Source organism: Salvelinus sp. IW2-2015, linkage group LG31 (assembly GCF_002910315.2).
Source record: "Salvelinus sp. IW2-2015 linkage group LG31, ASM291031v2, whole genome shotgun sequence".
NCBI lineage: Eukaryota > Metazoa > Chordata > Actinopteri > Salmoniformes > Salmonidae > Salvelinus > Salvelinus sp. IW2-2015.
Window position 1 is genome coordinate 16,782,522 of NC_036870.1, and position 20,580 is coordinate 16,803,101.

The 20,580-nt window shown below is 44.5% G+C and overlaps 1 pseudogene; it reads left to right on the forward strand.

The window, feature by feature from the left end:
* The first annotated feature begins 6,919 nt into the window (after positions 1-6,919).
* On the forward strand, positions 6,920-8,337 carry LOC111956141 (intelectin-like; annotated as a pseudogene).
* Positions 8,338-20,580: the final 12,243 nt, after the last annotated feature.

Sequence of the window (20,580 nt, forward strand, 5' to 3'; positions counted from 1 at the left end):
ACATTGCAGAGTTATGTGCATCCTTTCAAGCACACCCTTCTCATTAACCTGTGGTGTTATTCACAATTTTCGATGAACAAATAAAGTATTATATGTAAGATGGCTAAATAAAAATTAAAAACACACTCATTTCATTATGTTAAGGATCCGCCCCTTTTTTCAATTTTCGCCTAAAATGACATACTAAATTCTAACTGCCTGTAACTCAGGCCCTGAAGCAAGGATATGCATATTCTTGGTACCATTTGAAAGGAAACACTTCGAAGTTTGTGGAATTTGAAAGGAATGACGTAGAATATAACGCAATAGATCAAGTAAAAGATAATACGAAGAAAGAAACAACCGTTCTTTTGTATTCTTTTTTGTACCATCATCTTTGAAATGCAAGAGAAAGGCCATAATGTTTTATTCCAGCCCAGGTACAATTTGGACTTTGGCCACTAGATGGCAGCAGTGTATGTGCAACGTCTTAGACTGATCCAATGAACCATTGCATTTCTGTTCAAAATGTTGTATCAAGACTGCCCAAATGTGCCTAATTTGTTTATTAACAACTTTTCATGTTCAAAATTGTGCACTCTCCTCAAACAATAGCATGGTATTCTTTCACTGTAATAGCTACTGTAAAATTGGACAGCTCTGTTAGATTAACAATAATTTAAGCTTTCTGTCAATATCAGATATGTCTATGACCTGGGAAATTTTCTTGTTACTTACAACCTCATACTAATCACATTAGCCTACGTTAGCTCAGCCATCCCAAAGTCGGGACACCGATCCTGTAGAGAATACACTTGAGATGTGGTTGGTTTAGCTTGACCGGCATAAAGGGAGGGCGGAGTTTGTACTTTTGGCAATATTCCAATGGTTCAATTTTACAGGGCGAGAAAGACCTGTCGCACCCAAATGCAAGTATTTGACAATGTATTTGACCCAGGTATGAAGCTTAGATTAAGATTAATACAAGACTAATGCCCAGACAACTATTTGACATCAGAGTTAAGTGTAATTACAGAAAAAAGTCACTAGTGGGAGTTGTTTGGGTGAAGAACTCACCTGACACTGTATGTCATTGGTTTCCTTCTCGGTCTCCATGACAACTGCCCCTGAACTCCACTCCACTGTTCTGGTCAGAACATCTGACCTCTCCTCTGTTGTCATGGCAACCTGGTCACCATTACCTATCACCACCTGGGCTACATGTCCAACAGGGGAGAGACATGGTCAGCTACACTACTTACAATATTCAATACACAAAATAACACGGATGGTTCTGGTCCTGGATGCTTATTGACTGATACTGTATTCCAAACTTGTGTATATATCCCAATGAAAATGTCAAGTTAATGGACATGTGTACAATATCACCAATTAAAAATAAGTTAAATGGAGAAAATAGGATTAAAAGGTTCCTTACAGAAAATAACTGCCTGGCAAACTTTCCAATTGTTTTGCCACAGACAACCTGAGATCTTTGCAGCCATCAGTGAGAGGTGTGTCTGGTCTGACCTTGTGAGGAGATGGATGTGGTGAGTCCATTGCCATCAGAGAGGAAGCGTGTGTTGTTGATCAGCAGGTCAAACTTGGTGCTACGACACGTGTTGGTGCACAGAGTGCTGTGTTCATAGAAGTCTAGCTGCCCAGAGTCCATCATCTTCCTGAAGGAGAGAGATTATTAGATAAAGGACAAGAGTGAGTAAAGACAGAGTGAAGAGAAGGGACCCATCGTCTACATCAATCACCTCAGGTTGATTTTCCCCTCAGACCTGGGATCCTAACTGGCAACCCTCCAGTTTCTGGTCCACCTATAACTTCTACACTACCTATAGATTATGTCTATCTAATTATCTCAGATCTCTGCACAAGTGCTTAGGGGCTAGAGGGCAGGGGTTAATTTGGGACTGGTTGACTCTACCTACCTGAGCATGACCCCTCCATCCGGATACTCTCTTCCTTCAGTGTAGAGTTCCCAGACGTGGACAAACTGCTTGGAGACTAAATGTGATTCTAAGTACAACACTCAATCATGAATGATTCATCTCAAAGGACATTGGTTATTTCAACTTAATGACTGCCTCAGGACCTGAGACTGAAGGACGCACCGACCGCTGCCATCTGGGATGGCATATTATTCCACCAGTGGCATATCAACTAGAATCACGTGTACCATCCAATCCCTACAAAATAGCATTTTTACTACTTAAAACATGTATGAAATTCCAATCTCCTATCCCTTGAAGCTCTTTCACTGCTTTCACATTTCAGTGCCTACCAAATTGTGTATCTACTGTAGGTTTATTGAAAAACATAGGATAACCATCAACTGAATCAGCCCAGCCCTATATATACAGGTAATCTTGAGCGGCAGGTAGCCTAGTGGTTAGAGCTTTTTCAGCCTCCCGCGCCTCTCTGATTCAGAGGGGTTGGGTTAAATGCGGAAGATACATTTCAGTTGTAGAATGTAGAATTAACCAGCTGAATTCTACTGGTAACCTTCCAATCACAACATAGTTAAAGACTCAATGATTTAAAGAAGGTCATAGAGACTCAGAGCAACAGATCTGAGATCTGAGACTACTGGATCACAGGGGTAAAGAGAATGGACCAATGGAGAGGAAGATGACAGAACGACAAGACAGACAAGAGCCTGTGCTATGCGTAATAATGGTGATGCCAAAATGGAGGAAATGCCAGTCCACTGGCTGGCCATCTGGGCAGGGTGGGCAGGGTCAGAGGGTATGAGGGACCCCTGAGTGGTGGGCAGAGCTTCAATTTACAGTCAGCATGGGGAGCCAATGAGCCTAAAGTGTGTGAGTCTGTCTGTCTGTGTGTGTGTGTGTGTGTGTGTGTGTGTGTGTGTGTATCTGTCTGTGTGCATGCATGTGCATATACATGTGCATTCCTCCCTCCCATCCTGCATAAACGTATACATCCAATATTTGTTAACCAAGAAATGAAACTTTATGACAGGTTAATATTTAGGAACTATACATTATCATATCAGACCGACCGTCACCTTGTCCCTGCTCTGTGTATGTGTCAAATCAAATCAAATTGTATTGGTCACATGCAGATGTTAATGCGAGTGTAGCGAAATACTTGTGAATCTAGTTCTGACTATGCAGTAATATCTAACAAGTAATCTAACAATTTGCTTGTGTGTGCTTTTGTGTGTGTGCATGTGCTGGTGTGCATCATCATTAAACACTCAAACTTCCGGCAACAGCTGCCAATATTTCCCACCCAGCACCGTAGACTCTGGGTCTGCTGGGTCACAGTGCAAAAGCATCAGCATCAGCTTGGAGCAGTGGAAGAGATCTCTGGAATGATGAATCATGCTTCCCCATCTGGCAGTCTGACCGATGAATTTGGGTTTGGCGGATGCCAATAGAACACTACCTGCACAAATGCTGTAAAGTTTGGTGGGGGAGGAATAACGGTCTGGGGCTGTTTTTCATAGTTCGGGCTAGGCCCCTTAGTTTCAGTGAATGGTAATCAACACTACAGCATACAATGACACTCTCAACGATTCTGTGCTTCCAACTTTGTGGCAACAGTTTGGGAAAGGCCCTTTCCTGTTTCAGCATGACAATGCCCCCGTACAAAAAGCGAGGTTCATACAGAAATGGTTTGTCGAGATCAGTGTGGATGAACTTGACTGGTCTGCACAGAGCCCTGACCTCAACCCCATCGAACACCTTTGGGATGAATTGGAATGCTGACTGCGAGCCAGGTCTAATTACCCAACATCAGTGCCAAACCTCACTAATGCTCTTGTGGCTAAATGGAAGCAAGTTCCGCAGCAATGTTAAAAAATGCAAGTGGAAAGCCTTCCCAGAAGAGTGGAGGCTGTTGTAGCTGCAAAGGGGGAACCAACTCCATATTAATGCTCATGATTTTGGATTGAGATGTTCGACGAGCAGGTGTCCACATACTTTTCATCATGTAGTGTATTACATTAAAGATAGATGGGTGCACGCACACACAGATGCATTCACAAACACACACACTCAGCCCCTCAAAGCCCAGCACTGCACTCATGGAGGATAATGATCAACAGGCTCACTGTGTAGAAAAGACAGAGAAGAGGGAACCAAGACTACTGATCTACAGAAAAGAGGAGGGAGGGAGGTTGGGAGAAAGGGAAAGCGAGAAAGAGAGAGAGAGAATGAGGCCCACATATCCACAAGGGAAGAGGATGGAGGGAACAGGATGGGGACTGAAATGCGTGAACAGCTGTCAATGTTCTCTTGATCCTAATTTTCCTGGCAGTAACACCCTCTGTGACTTGTTCCAGACACACTAGGGCCATTATAACCAAAGGACCAACTAACCAATCGTTAGGGAGGTAAGGAAGGGGGTGAGCGCCAGACGGGAGCCAGAAGAAAAACAAACATCCTTGGAGGAGTGTAGCTGTTAATCATCTTGGAGTGTAATGAAAAGAGCATTAGCTACTGGTCTCCTGACACCTAACATCCTGCAGTGGTTCCACACACACAAACACACACACACACAGATTCAACAGTGGCAGGTGGGCTGGCAGTGTTGTTTGCTATATTAAAATATAACGGGTGTTTTATTATCTTGGACATTTTGCAATAGTGCAATAACATAGCTTGGGCAAATATGGGTTGATCTAAGCATTGTTTCGTCAGGATAATTTGGTCAAGTCTACTGATAACCTAATCAAATACCATATAATTTTTGTTGGCAGTGTGGATTATTGGGAGGTGGGGCAAGAATGAGTTTTTAGAATAGGTGTAACTTGCTTTTTCAGCTTCACTCCAGTAAACACAACAGATGGAGAAAAGCATAGCACTCTAATATATCTACACACAAAGTGCATTCGGAAAGTATTCAGACCCCACTTTTTCAACATTTTGTTACGTTACAGCCTTATTCTAACATGGATTCTTTATGTATTTTTCCCTCATCAATCTACACACAATACCCCTAATGAAAATAAATAGTTTTTTAAGAAAAAAAATTACATTAGTATTCAGACCCTTTACTCAGTACTTTGCTACCTTTGGCAGCAATTACAGCCTCGAGTCTTCTTGGGAATGACACTACAAGCTTGGCACACCTCTATTTGGGGAGTTTCTCACATTCTTCTTTGCAGATCCTCTCAAGCTCTGTCAGGTTGGATGGGGAGTGTCGCTGCACAGCTATTTTCAGGTCTCTCCAGTGATGTTCGATCGGTTTCAAGTCCGGGCTCTGGCTGGGCCACTCAAGGACATTCAGAGACTTGTCACGAAGCCACTCCTGCGTTGTCTTGGCTGTGTGCTTAGGGTCATTGTTCTGTTGGAATATGAACCTTCACTGAGGTCCTGAGCGCTCTGGAGCAGGTTTTCATCAAGGATCTCTCTGTACTTTGCTCCGTTCATCTTTCCCTCGGTCCTGACTAGTCTCCCAGTCCCTTCTGCTGAAAAACATCCCCACAGCATGATGCTGCCACCACCATGCTTCTTGTAGGAATGGTGCCAGGTTTCCTCCAGACATGACGCTTGGCATTCAGGCCAAAGAGTTCACTCTTGGTTTCATCAAACCAGAGAATCTTGTTTCCCTTGGTCTGAGAGTCCTTTAGGTGCCTTTTGGGAAACTCCAAGCGGGCTGTCATGTGCCTTTTACTCAGGAGTGGCTTCCGTCTGGCCACTCTACCATAAAGGTCTGATTGTTGGACTGCTGCAGAGATGGTTGTCCTTCTGGAAGGTTCTCACATCTCCACAGAGGAACTCTGGAGCTCTGTCAGAGTGACCATTGGGTTCTTGGTCACCTCCCTGACCAAGGCCTTTCTCCCACGATTGCTCAGTTTGGTGGGGTGGCTATCTCTAGGAAGAGTCTTGGTGGTTCCCAACTTCTTCCATTTAAGAATGATGGAGACCACTGTGTTCTTGGGGACCTTCAATGCTGCATACATTTTTTGGTACCCTTCCCCAGATCTGTGCCTCGACACAGTCCTGCTCTACGGACAATTCCTTTGTCTTCATGGCTTGGTTTTTACTCTGACATGCACTGTCAACTGTGGGACCATACAGTATATAGACAGGTGTGTGCCTTTCCAAATCATGTCCAATCAATTGAATTTACCAAAAGTGGACTCCAATCAATTTGTAGAAATTTCTCAAGGATGATCAACGGAAACAGGATGCACCTGAGCTCAATTTTGAGTCTCATAGCAAAGGGTCTGAATATTTATGTCAATAAATATTTATTTTTTATTAATTTGCAAACATAAAAAAAACAGTTTTTGCTTTGTCATTATGGGGTATTCTGTGTAGACTGATGGGGGGGAAACAATTTTATCAATTTTAGAATAAGGCTGTAACGTAAAAAAAAAATTGAAAAAAAGTCAAAGGGTCTGAATACTTTCCAAATGCACTGTATCTTTTCATTATTTCACGATTGCGTGTTTTCTACCCAGCACCTACAAGTCAATGGATGTGAGTACACTACATTTGAAATGAGTCAACAAGGACAGGACAAAAAAAAAGGGCTTACCGAAGAATAAATATGATTTTAGAACGCTTATGCTTCGTTCCATGAGATGGACAGAACAGGTATACAGATGTGGAATTCACACTTTCTTTTGGACAAGAGAAACTCTAGCACACTTGCATTTTTTTTGTCATAATACCACCATCAATGTTTAGTACCAGATCCATCTTTCAATCATTGAGGCCAACATTTCCCACCTGCCAGGTGTCTTTGCGAAAGGAAAATGTTTCCCATTTAATTGTTTTACAACTCCGCAAAGATGTTTTATTTCAACATTATCCCTTTTGCCAGGTGTGTCATTGATAATAACTTCTATAGTACTGATAGCTATGTGCTTTAACAAACATTGATATTGGAACATTGCCAAAACTTAACATATAAGTACCTCAAGGAAGCAACATTCAACAGATCCTCACTGAGACCTCACTACAACAGTCATGATGTACCAGGCTTTTCTGCTGACAATCTCTCTACTGATGGTGTTTCAGACGTCGTGCATAAACACTTCACCGCTTGATTCTGTAAAAACTATTGAGCAGGCAAGAGCTCCAAAAGTTAGCTTGAGCCGTCTTGATGAGCTAAGAAATAGGGCTAAATTCATTGGCAGAAGCTGCAAGGAAGTTAAGGACAGATATGGTCAAGTTGAAGACGGTCTGTACTACCTGACCACGTCTACTGGGGTGGTGTACCAGACCTTCTGTGACATGACCACAGCGGGCGGCGGCTGGACTCTGGTGGCAAGCGTGCATGAGAACAACATCTATGGGAAGTGCATGAATGGTGACCGCTGGACGAGCCAGCAGGGCAACAATGCCAACTGGCCACAAGGGGAAGGCAACTGGGCTAACAGAAAGACTTTCGGAACAGTGGAGGGAGCCACGGACGATGACTTCAAGAATCCTGGCTACTATGACATAGATGCAGAAGACATGTCGGTGTGGCACGTTCCCAACAAAACGCCCTTTTACCACTGGAACCTGGCCGCCATCATGCGCTACCACACTGAGAGGCGCTTCCTCCATCTGTACGGAGGAAACCTGTACTACCTCTTCCACCGCTACCCGGTCGAGTACAACGTTGGAAAACACCTGTCCGACAATGGACCCTCCATTCCCATAGTGTATGRCCTCGGGGACAAAGAGTCCACCAAAATGTTCTACGGCCTTAACACTAGAGGGGAGACTGAGGGAGGCTTTATCAGTTTCARAGCCATAAACCATGAACGGGCGGCCACAGCCATCTGCTCCGGGGTCAAACCCAAAGGCGGTGAGGTTGATGCATACTGTATTGGTGGTGGTGGGTTTTTCCTGAGGGTAACCCTCTTCAGTGTGGGGATTTCACCTCCTTTGCCTGGGACGGCTATGGACCCATGTAGGTTGGAGTGCATCAAACAGATGCTGGAGTCAGCTGTGTTACTCTTTTACGCTAATTCACAGTGCATTTACTTTTCTTTGATTGCATGAGAGATAGATTTGAAATGAAAAAGTACATTTCAAAGTGATTTAGGTAATACCTTTGATCCTTTTTCTCTATTAAATCCATTTCTCGAAAGAAACATCATGAAGCAATAACCATTCCATTCATCATAAAATATTTGAATCTCACACAATCATTAAATGCTTATAGCTGATAGAGACAAATATTAGGTCATGTGAGGTCTTAATAACTGAATTACGGTAAAGGTTACTGTAAACCACTTTGTGACACCTGTTGTGTTGGGGTGAAGGGCGCTGGAAATTCAGTATATGGACTGTGTGTGCTTGTTTGAACTTTCTTCCTGCAATAACGTAACAATAAAGTAGTCTATTGATCTGAGAGCATGAAATGAGCCTACTGTACTTTTTCATTATAATATTTCTCACTTCTTTTTTTGTGGGTGTGTCGGGGAGGGGGGTAAAATGAATTTACATCTCCAAATTTGTCTAGAGAGATGGAGTGGACATATTCCGAGAAGGAGGAGAGAGAGAGAGAGCATATTCTGAGAGAGAGAGAGAGAGAGAGAGAGAGAGAGAGAGAGAGAGAGAGATTACAAAGGAGAGAGGGAGAGAGAGAGGACATATTCTGAGAGAGAGATTACAAAGGAGGGAGAGAGAGAGAGAGAGAGAGAGCAGAAAGGACATGTTCTGAGTGCTGTAATAATGCCTCAGTGTATGGACATGACTAGCCATGTGATGTTTTGAAATGTAGATATACATTATATGCTGCTGGCTGTCGGATTAAAACATGTTTGTCACTTGAAGAAAGACACTGGGCATGATCGTATTTAATTAATTGTGCTCCTGTGGCACACAGACATGGCTGAGAGGCAGCAAGTGACATAGTGATGAAGAGAAGAAAAGCAGCCAGCCCGGCCTCAGCATGTCCATGGCCATACAGCATCATTATTTCTGGGTCTGTTTCCCTGGTTGAGGCTTTCCTGGAGGTTGAGAGCCAGCGATGCAACCACCACCATCAGAGTAAAAGACACATAACTAGGGTGTTCTGGCTAACACACTTCACCTTGTGTTAGGATCACAGTCACACACAGCCGTACACTCACACACACACACACACACACACAGCTCACTCTCTCATATTTGCGCCTCTTCGATGGTCCAACGTACCTGTCTGTTGTTCAGTGCTTCCCAGGTCCATACGGACCGTGAGTGGACTTCTCACGAGAGAGTAACGGTTAATGTGATTGGATGCTAAATATTTGACTAGGCTACCTGTATTTGACATTGTGTTGCTATTTCAGTGAACACTAGATTGTCATTTGAGTGGGCATTCTATGTTCTATTTTCTATGTTTTTGTATTTCTTTGTTTTGGCCAGGTATGGTTCTCAATCAGGGACAGATGTCTATCGTTGTCTCTGATTGGGAACCATACTTAGGTAGCCCTTTTCCCTCCTTTCTGTGTGGGAAGTTGTCTTTGTTTGTGGCACTATATGCCCTTAAGCTTCACAGTCGTTTTGGTATTGTTTATTGTTTTGTCGGCGACATTCTAAATAAAAGGAATATGTACACTTACCACGCTGCACCTTGGTCCAGTTCTTTAGACGGCCATGACATAGATGGTTGACTTTAATTTTTGGCAGTGAAGTGAGGCTACTCAGGCAGAAAAAAAACTCACCTGAGTGTTGAGCCCCGTAGGGAAAACATAAATGGACTGTTTGAAAATCTGAAGATTTTAAAAAAAATATATATTGTTTATTTTTTTTAAATGTGATTCACATTTTGATTTGGCGTACCCCCGACAGTATTGCGCGTACCCATGGGGAATACCTGCACTAAACAGATGGTAAGCTCAACTCCGTGGCCAGCGGGAGAATGAACACTGGCAAGGCAAAGGGGGTAAGGTGGGAGGCAGTCTGGTCAGCCTCCATATATATATATCCTAGAAGATCAGATCCAGCTATTAAACTGCTTTGTCCTGCTGGAGGCGGACGTACCAGCCCCGGGAGTCAGGTCTGATCCTGGGATTACACCAACAGCCAGCAAGGGACACCCTCCACAGCTCAGCTGGTTGCTGATCAAAAGAAACAAGGTCTTGGGTCCTCCTCCATTTCCCAGAGGTTTCCTACACAATCCACTGCTACATGTACGGTGAGTCAGGCTGGCATGAGTCAAAGCACACCTCCTCCCCCTTGCCCGAGGCAGGCCCATTCTGTTTCACCTCTTCCTTTCATCGGATTCCATCACGACCACCATCGTCATGGGCAGCTCGATGGTGAGAGGTTTTGGCCTGCCTGGAGCTTGTGGGCCGACCAAGGTGTCATGTTTTGTCTTTGATCATGTCTTGTCCCTGTGCTTCCCTCTGCTGGTCTTATTAGGTTCTTTCCCTCTTTCTCTCTCTCTCTCTCCTCTCCCTTCATCCCTCTCCCGCTCTCTCTCTCTATCGTTCCGTTCCTGCTCCCAGCTGTTTCTCATTCTCCTAACGACCTCATTTACTCTTTCACACCTGTCCCCTATTTTGCCCTCTGATTAGAGTCCCTATTTCTCCCTCTGTTTCCGCTTCTGTCCTTGTCGGATTCTTGTTTGATGTTTGCTGTCCTGTGTCCTTGTTCCGCCCTGTCGTTTTCTTTGCCTTCTTCAGATGCTGCGTGTGAGCAGGTGTCTATGTCAGTACGGCCAGTGCCTTCCTGAAGCGACCTGCAGTCTGTGGTCGCGTCTCCAGTCGTTCCTCTCTATTGACGAGAGGATTTCAGTTTCCTGTTTTGGATTTACCATTGATAATATCCAGGAGAATCATTATTTGTTTAATACTGAATAAAGACTCTGTTACTATTACGTCGCTTTTGGGTCCTCATTCACCAGCATAACAGAAGAATCCGACCAAGATGGACCCAGCGACTATGGATTCTCTCAACACTGCCGTCGAGTTCCAGGGAGCAATGCTCGGCAGACACGAGCAGGAATTGTTTGCTGCTCGTCATGCCGTTGAGACCCTGGCCGCTCAGGTCTCCGATCTCTCTGGACAGTTTCAGAGTCTTCGTCTCGTGCCACCAGCTACTTCCTGGTCTTCCGAGTCTCCGGAACCTAGGGTTAATAACCCACCATGTTACTTCTGGGCAGCCCACTGAGTGTCGCTCTTTTCTCACCCAGTGTGATATTGTGTTCTCTCTCCAGCCCAACACGTACTCTAGTGAGAGAGCTCGGATCGCTTACGTCATATCACTCCTTACTGGTCGGGCTCGGGAGTGGGGCACAATATCTGGGAGGCAAGGGCTGAGTGTTCTAACGATTATCAGAACTTTAAAGAGGAGATGATACGGGTTTTTGATCGTTCAGTTTTTGGGAAGGAGGCTTCCAGGGCCCTGGCTTCCCTATGTCAAGGTGATCGATCCATAACGGATTACTCTATAGAGTTTCGCACTCTTGCTGCATCCAGTGACTGGAACGAGCCGGCGTTGCTCGCTCGTTTTCTGGAGGGACTCCACGCTGAGGTTAAGGATGAGATTCTCTCCCGGGAGGTTCCTTCCAGCGTGGACTCTTTGATTGCACTGCCCATCCGCATAGAACGACGGGTAGATCTTCGTCACCGAGCTCGTGGAAGAGAGCTCGCGTTAACGGTGTTTCCCCTCTCCGCATCTCAACCATCTCCTCCCACCGGCTCAGAGACTGAGCCCATGCAGCTGGAGGTATTCGCATCTCGACTAAGGAGAGGGAACGGAGAATCACCAACCGCCTTTGCCTCTATTGCGGTTCTGCTGGACATTTTGTCATGTCATGTCCAGTAAAAGCCAGAGCTCATCAGTAAGCGGAGGGCTACTGGTGAGCGCTACTACTCAGGTCCTCTCCATCAAGATCCTGTACTACTTGTCGGTCCATCTACGCTGGACCGGTTCGGCTGCTTCCTGCAGTGCCTTGATAGACTCTGGGGCTAGGGTTGTTGTTTATGGACGAAGCATGGGCCGGAAACATGACATCCTCTCAGACAGTTAGGGAAGCCCACGCCCATGTTCGCCTTAGATGGTAGTCTTCTCCCCAGTATCAGATGTGAGACAGTACCTTTAACCCTCACAGTATCTGGTAACCACAGTGAGACCATTTTCCTTTTTGATTTTTCGTTCACCTTTTACACCTGTTGTTTGGGTCATCCCTGGCTAGTATGTCATAATCCTTCTATTAATTGGTCTAGTAATTCTATCCTATCCTGGAACGTTTCTTGTCATGTGAAGTGTTTAATGTCTGCTATCCCTCCTGTGTCTTTGTCCCCTCTACTCAGGAGGAACCTGGTGATTTGACAGGAGTGCCGGAGGAATATATGATCTGCGCACGGTCTTCAGTCGGTCCAGAGCCAGCTCCCTTCCTCCTCACCGGTCGTATGATTGTTGTATTGATCTCCTTCCGGGGACCACTCCCCCTCGGGTAGACTATACTCTCTGTCGGCTCCCGAACGTAAGGCTCTCGAGGATTATCTGTCTGTTTCTCTCGACGCCGTACCGTGGTGCCCTTCCTCTCCCGCCGGAGCGGGATTTTTCTTTGTTAAGAAGAAGGACGGTACTCTGCGCCCTCGCGTGGATATATCGAGGGCTGAATGACATAACGGTTAAGAATCGTATCCGCTTCCCTTATGTCGTCAGCCTTCGAGATTTTGCAGGGAGCCAGGTGCTTTACTAAGTTGGAACCTTCGTAACGCTTACCATTCTCGTACGCATCAGAGAGGGGACGAGTGGAAAACGGCGTTTAACACTCCGTTAGGGCATTTTGAATACCGGGTTCTGCCGTTCGGTCCTCGCTAATGCTCCAGCTGTCTTTCAGGCATTAGTTAATGATGTACTGAGAGACATGCTGAACATTTTTGTTTTCGTTTACCTTGACGATATCCTGATTTTTTCACCGTCACTCGAGATTCATGTTCAGCACGTTCGACGTGTACTCCAGCGCCTTTTAGAGAATTGTCTCTACGTGAAGGCTGAGAAGTGCGCCTTTCATGTCTCCTCTGTCACATTTCTCGGTTCTGTATTTTCCGCTGAAGGCATTCAGATGGATCCCGCTAAGTTCCAGGCTGTCAGCGATTGGCCCGTCCCTAAGTCACGTGTCGAGTTGCAGCGCTTTTCTCGGTTTCGCTAATTTCTATCGGCGTTTCATTCGTAATTTCGGTCAAGTGGCTGCCCCTCTCACAGCTCTGACTTCTGTCAAGACTTGCTTTAAGTGGTCCGGTTCCGCCCAGGGAGCTTTTGATCTCCTCAAGAAGCGTTTTACATCCGCCCCTATCCTTGTTACTCCTGACGTCACTAAACAATTCATTGTCGAGGTTGACGCTTCAGAGGTGGGCGTGGGAGCCATTCTGTCTCAGCGCTTCCATTCTGACGATAAGGTCCATCCTTGCGCTTACTTTTCTCATCGCCTGTCGCCATCGGAGCGCAACTATGATGTGGGTAACCGCGAACTGCTCGCCATCCGCTTAGCCATAGGCGAATGGCGACTGGTTGGAGGGGGCGACCGTCCCTTTTGTCGTTTTGGACTGACCATAAGAACCTTGAGTACATCCGTTCTGCCAAACGACTAATGCACGTCAAGCTCGTTGGGCGTTGTTTTTCGCTCGTTTCGAGTTCGTGATTTCCTATCGCCCGGGAAATAAGAACACCAAGCCTGATGCCTTATCCCGTTCTTTAGTTCTTCTGTGGCTTCTACCGACCCCGAGGGATTCTCCCTGAAGGGCGTGTTGTCGGGTTGACTGTCTGGGGAATTGAGAGACAGGTAAAGCAAGCACTCACTCACACTGCGTCCGCGCGCGCTTGTCCTAGTAACCTTCTGTTCGTTCCTGTCTCTACTCGTCTGGCTGTTCTTCAGTGGGCTCTCTCTGCCAAGTTAGCTGGCCACCCGGCGTTCGGGGTACGCTTGCTTCTATCGCCAGGGTTTTGGTGGCCTACTCAGGAGCGGGAACGCGTCGTTTCGTGGCTGCTTGTTCGGACTGCGCAAGACTAAGTCAGGTAACTCTCCTCCTGCCGGTCGTCTCAGACCGCTTCCCATTCCTTCTCGACCATGGTCTCACATCGCCTTAGACTTTATTACCGGTCTGCCTTCGTCTGCGGGGAAGACTGTGATTCTTACGGTTATCGATAGGTTCTCTAAGGCGGCACATTTCATTCCCCTCGCTAAGCTTCCTTCCGCTAAGGAGACGGCACAAATCATCATTGAGAATGTGTTCAGAATTCATGGCCTCCCGTTAGACGCCGTTTCAGACAGAGGTCCGCAATTCACGTCACAGTTTTGGAGGGAGTTCTGTCGTTTGATTGGTGCTTCCGTCAGTCTCTCTTCCGGGTTTCATCCCAGTCTAACGGTCAAGCAGAAAGGGCCAATCAGTCGATGGGTCGCATATTACGCAGCCTTTCGTTTCGAAACCCTGCGTCTTGGGCAGAACAGCTCCCCTGGGCTGAGTACGCTCACAACTCGCTTCCTTCGTCTGCTACCGGTCTATCTCCGTTTCAGAGTAGTCTTGGGTACCAGCCTCCTCTGTTCTCGTCCCAGCTCGCCGAGTCCAGCGTTCCCTCCGCTCAGGCTTTTGTCCAACGTTGTGAGCGCACCTGGAGGAGGTTCAGGTCTGCACTTTGCCGTTACAGGGCGCAGACTGTGAGAGCCGCCAAATAAACGTAGGATTAAGAGTCCTAGGTATTGTCGCGGTCAGAGAGTGTGGCTTTCCACTCGTAACCTTCCCTTACGACAGCTTCTCGCAAGTTGACTCCGCGGTTCATTGGTCCGTTCCGTGTCTCTCAGGTCGTCAATCCTGTCGCTGTGCGACAGGCAACATTCCGCAACATCTTCGTCGCATCCACCCTGTCTTCCATGTCTCTTGTGTCAAGCCTTTTCTTCGCGCCCCGTTCGTCTTCCCCCCCCCCCCGTCCTTGTCGAGGGCGCTCCTATTATACAGTACGGAAGATCATGGACATGCGTTCTCGGGACGTGGTCACCAGTACTTAGTGGATTGGGGAGGGTTACGGTCCTGAGGAGAGGAGTTGGGTTCCATCTCGGGAGTGCTGGACCGTTCGTTGATTGATGATTTCCTTCGTTGCCGCCAGGGTTCCTCCTCGAGTGGCGCCAGGAGGCGCTCGGTGAGTGGGGGGGTACTGTCATGTTTTGTCTTTGATCATGTCTTGTCCCTGTGCTTCCCTCTGCTGGTCTTATTAGGTTCTTTCTCTTTCTCTCTCTTCTCTCCTCCTCCCTCTCTCCTCTCCCGCTCTCTCTCTCTATCGTTCCGTTCCTGCTCCCAGCTGTTTCTCATTCTCCTAACGACCTCATTTACTCTTTCACACCTGTCCCCTATTTTGCCCTCTGATTAGAGTCCCTATTTCTCCCTCTTTTTCCGCTTCTGTCCTTGTCGGATTCTTGTTTGATGTTTGCTGTCCTGTGTCCTTGTTCCGCCCTGTCGTGTTCTTTGCCTTCTTCAGATGCTGCGTGTGAGCAGGTGTCTATGTCAGCTACGGCCAGTGCCTTCCTGAAGCGACCTGCAGTCTGTGGTCGCGTCTCCAGTCGTTCCTCTCTATTGACGAGAGGATTTCAGTTTCCTGTTTTGGATTTACCATTGATAATATCCAGGAGAATCATTATTTGTTTAATACTGGAATAAAGACTCTGTTACTATTACGTCGCTTTTGGGTCCTCATTCACCAGCATAACACAAGGTCCACTGTCACCCAGGTGCACGTGTCCAAGACATCAACTGCTTCCTGCCCACTACTATAATATTGGCACCATTGTCACTCACGTTGGATTTAACGACATTTGTTTAAAGCAATCTGAGAAACTGAAGAAGGACTACAGCATTCTCTTGAACACCCTTGTTTGCACAGGGAAGAAAACAGTCATCTCTGACCCCCTGCCATGCTATAGAAGGGGTTCGGAACTGCCTTGCTGCCGTAAATGAGTTCCTGAAGAAACTCTGTAAAGACAGGAATGTCTTCCTTTGTGACTTGCTGTGGGAGCAACCAACACTCTTTAAAAGACATGGGATTCACCCTAAGTGCAGGGGTTCCAGGATTATCTCCATCAACATAACGAACTGCTTAAGAGACTGACGGCTTGGGTTTGGTAGCGCTCCAGTCCTCCCTGTCATATTAACCAACAGAGGACATGGAAATCATATTATATCCCAGAGAAATAGAAGTGCAGTGAATGTAAGTAACCTCATCTATGTTCCTTCAACTGTTAGCTCCGAGGGTATTGTCTGCATTAATTAAATGCACATTGAATTCCACTGTTTGCACTGAAACTGTCTGCCTTAGGAAGAAGCCCACTGTGGGCAGCCCACTCAATACCATTGCCTCAAATGTAAACGTCACTGACATGTCTACCTCGGATCAGCCTCTCAGAATAGCACTAAAAACAAACAAATACCCAATAAAAGGACTAAATTAACATATGTATCCTGAGAAACAAGGTTCATGAAATTGACAAATTCTAACATCCGAAATTATTCATATTCTGTCCATCTCTGAAACACACTTAGATCATTCCTTTGATGATATAGTAATAGCTATACATGGTAATGCAATATATAGGAAAGATAGAAATGCAAATGGAGGAGGTGTTGGTATGTATGTCCAGTCATATTCCTGTTAGGCTGAGAGAAGATCTCATGTCAGATGATGTTGAAATAATATGGCCTGGGTTGGGTAAATTACTTTCTAAATATAATCTGTTACAGTTACTAGATACCTGTCCAAAATTGTAATCAAGTAATGTAACTTTTGGATTACCCAAACTCAGTAACGTACTCTGATTACATTCAGTTACTTTTAGATTACTTTTCCCGTAGCATTTGAAGAAGACACAAATGTATGTTACCAATTTAACAACATCTATTGCAGGATAAATGAATGTTAAAGTTTACATAGCTGGCCATATGTGGATGTTACATTTTACTTCATGGGTTGGTTATGTAGGCTTCTTCTAACCCATCGCTTTCTACTACATATAATAATACGATTCAATTATATCTTTACATTTAAAACCAAAGTCTATCAGAATTCCAGTGATTCAAATAAATGTTATACCCCTTGATCTTCAAGAATAGGACTTGGATATATGGAAGTATGGATTAGCCAAATTGTTTTACCTGAACATAACTCAAAAACTAAGGACTTATTAGCCATCCCTACTCTGTTGTTTATGATTTTGTTGTCATGGAGGACTGATTGGGCTCATTGATTCGAGTTGAAAAATAAATGCTGTGCTCGTGGAATGGCATGCTTTGAGCACTACTGAAAAGTGATATTTACATGTGAAAAATGTATGTCATGTGCTGCATTTGCTATGGGCCTATTTTTTTACCTTTTTGTTGGTGACACTTTGATATCTTGTTTAAAACATGTCTTGGGTACGTGAGACGTTAGCGTCCCACCTCTTCAACAGCCAGTGAAACTGCTGGGCGCCAAATTCAAATACAGAAATACTCATTATAAAAATTCAGAAAACAAAACATATTTTACATAGGTTTAAAGATGAACTTCTTGTGAATCCAACCATGGTGTCAGATTTAAAAATGCTTTACGGCGACAGCATACCTTACGATTATTTGAGAACATAGCCCACTAGACAAATCATTACAAACAGTAACCAGCCCAGTAGAACAGTTACACAAATCAGAAATAGAGATAAAATGAATCCCTTACCTTTGATGATCTTCATATGGTTGCACTCAGCAGACATTCATTTACTCAATAAATGTTCCTTTTGTTCCAAAAACCTCCGTTTTGTTCGCGCGTTTTCTTCAGTAATCCACAGGCTCAAACGTAGTCAAAACAGGAAGACAAAAAAATCCAAATTGTATCCGTAAAGTTCATAGAAACATGTCAAACGATGGTGTTAATTTCAATCCGCAGGTTGTTTTAGCCAAATAATCGATAGTATTTCAACCGGACAATAACGTCGTCAATTTAAAAGGTAAACAAGAAAACGCAATCTCTCGGTCTCGCGCATGAAAAAGCTCTGTGTGTCACGTCGTCGTAACATTGAAGAGAGGAGGACCAAGGCGCAGCGTGAAATTAATACATATTAATAAACGAAGACGAAGAACACTTGACAAACTATACAAACAACAAACGAACGTGAAGCTATATAACAAATAGTGCTGACACTAATCACTACACATAGACAATCACCCACGAACTACCTAATGAATATGGCTGCCTAAATATGGTTCCCAATCAGAGACAACGATAGACAGCTGTCTCTAATTGAGAACCAATCTAGGCAACCATAGACATACATACACCTAGACTGAACACTGCCCATAAACATACAAAACCCCCTAGACAAACAAAACACATACATCCCCCATGTCACACCCTGACCTAACTAAAATAATAAAGAAAAACAAGATAACTAAGGCCAGGGTGTGACACTGTGGACACCATTTAGGGTCCACTCATTCAGACTGCTCTTACTTCTTCATTTTTCAGAATACAAGCCTGAAACAATTTCTAAAGACTGTTGACATCTAGTGGAAGGCATAGAAACTGCAATTTGAGTCCTAAGTCAATGGATACTGTAATGGCATTGAATAGAAAACTACAAAACCAACAAAAAAAACTACTTCCTGAATGGATTTTTCTCAGGTTTTCGCCTGCCAAATCAGTTCTGTTATACTCACAGACACTATTTTAACAGTTTTGGAAATGTTAGAGTGTTTTCTATCCAAACCTACCAGTTATATGCATATCATATCTTCTAGGCCCGAGAAGCAGGCAGTATAATTTCGACATGCATTTCATCCAAAATTCCGAATGCTGCCCCCTACCCTAGAGAAGTTAAAGGGCAAATCCCCAGATTAAACAATAACAATAACAAAATGGTCGCACCACCACTTTTTGGTAAAAAGCTGAAGGAATGGACTGGAGAAATGTAACTACTCTCAGATTAAAAAATAGAGCTATGGATGCAAGGTCTGAACATTCATGATATCAAAAATGATTGTTTTAACCATGTTATGAGGCTATACAGTTTTTGTTTACATTTACAAATGTTTACAAACATTACAGTAAAACAAGCTTATATTTTGGGTTGTGAGGAAGTGTGACAGTTGAACTAAGCTCCTGATGCATTTATAAGTTATATTCCTCAAGAATCAATGGATATACAGTACCAGTCAAAAGTTTGGACACACCTACTCATTCTAGGGATTTTCTTTATTTTTACTATTTTCTACATTGTGGAAAAATAGTTAAGACATCTAAACTATGAAATAACACATGGAATCACATAGTTACCAAAGCTGTCATCAAGGAAAACCCACCCTTCGCCTTGATGACAGCTTTGCACACTCTTGGCATTCTCTCAACCAGCTTCATGAGGTAGTCACCTGGAATGCATTTCAATTAACAGGTGTGCCTTGTTGAAAGTTCATTTGTGGAATTCCTTTCCTTCTTAATGCGTTTGAGCAAATCAGTTGTGTTGTGACAAGGTAGGGGTGGTATACAGAAGATAACCCTATTTGGTAAAAGATCAAGACCATATCATGGCAAGAACAGCTCAAATAAGCAAAGAGAAATGACAGTCCATTACTACTTTAAGGCATGAAGGTCAGTCAATAACGAAAATGTCAAAAACTTTGATTTAAGTGCAGTCGCAAAAACCATCAAGCACTATGATGAAACTGGCTCTCATGAGGAAAGGAAGACCCAGAGTTACCTCTGCTGCAGAGAATCTGTTCATTAGAGTTACCAGCCTCAGAAATTGCAGCCCAAATAAATGCTTCACAGAGTTCAAGTAACAGACACATCTCAACATCAGCTGTTCAGAGGAGACAGTGTGAATCAGGCCTTCATGGTCGAATTGCTGCAAAGAAACCACTACTAAAGGACACCAATATGAAGAAGAGACTTACTTGGGCAAGAAAACACGAGCAATGGACATTAGACCGGTGAAAATCTGAACTTTGGTCTGATGAATCCAAATTTGAGATTTTGGTTCCAACTGCCATGTCTTTGTGAGACGCAGATAGGTGAACCGATGATCTCCGCATGTGTGGTTCCCACCGTGAAACATGGAGGAGGTGTGATGGTGTGGGGGTGCTGTCTGTGATTTATTCAGTATTCAAGGCACTCTTAACCAGCATGGCTACCACAGCATTCTGCAGCTATACTCCATCCCATCTGGTTTGTGCTTAGTGGGACTATCATTTGTTTTTCAACAGGACAATGACTCAACACACCTCCAGACTGTGTAAGGGCTATTTGACCTAGAATGAGAGTGATGGAGTGCTCCATCAGATGACCTGGCCTCCACAATCACCCGACCTCAAAGAAATTGAGATGGTTTGGGATGAGTTGGACCGCAGAGTGAAGGAAAACCATTCAAAAAGTGCTCAGCATATGTGGGAACTCCTTCAAGACTGTTGGAAAGGTATTCCAGGTGAAGGTGGTTGAGAGAATGCCAAGCGTGTGCAAAGCTGTCATCAAGGCAAAGGGTGGCTACTTTGAAGAATCTAAAATATATTTTGATTTGTTTAACAGTTTTTGGTTACTACATGATTCCATATTTGTTATTTCATAGTTTTCCTATTCCTATTCCCATCCTATTCTACAATGTAGAAAATAGTAAAAATAAAGATAAAACCTGGAATGAGTAGGTGTCCAAACTTTTGACCGGTATATAATA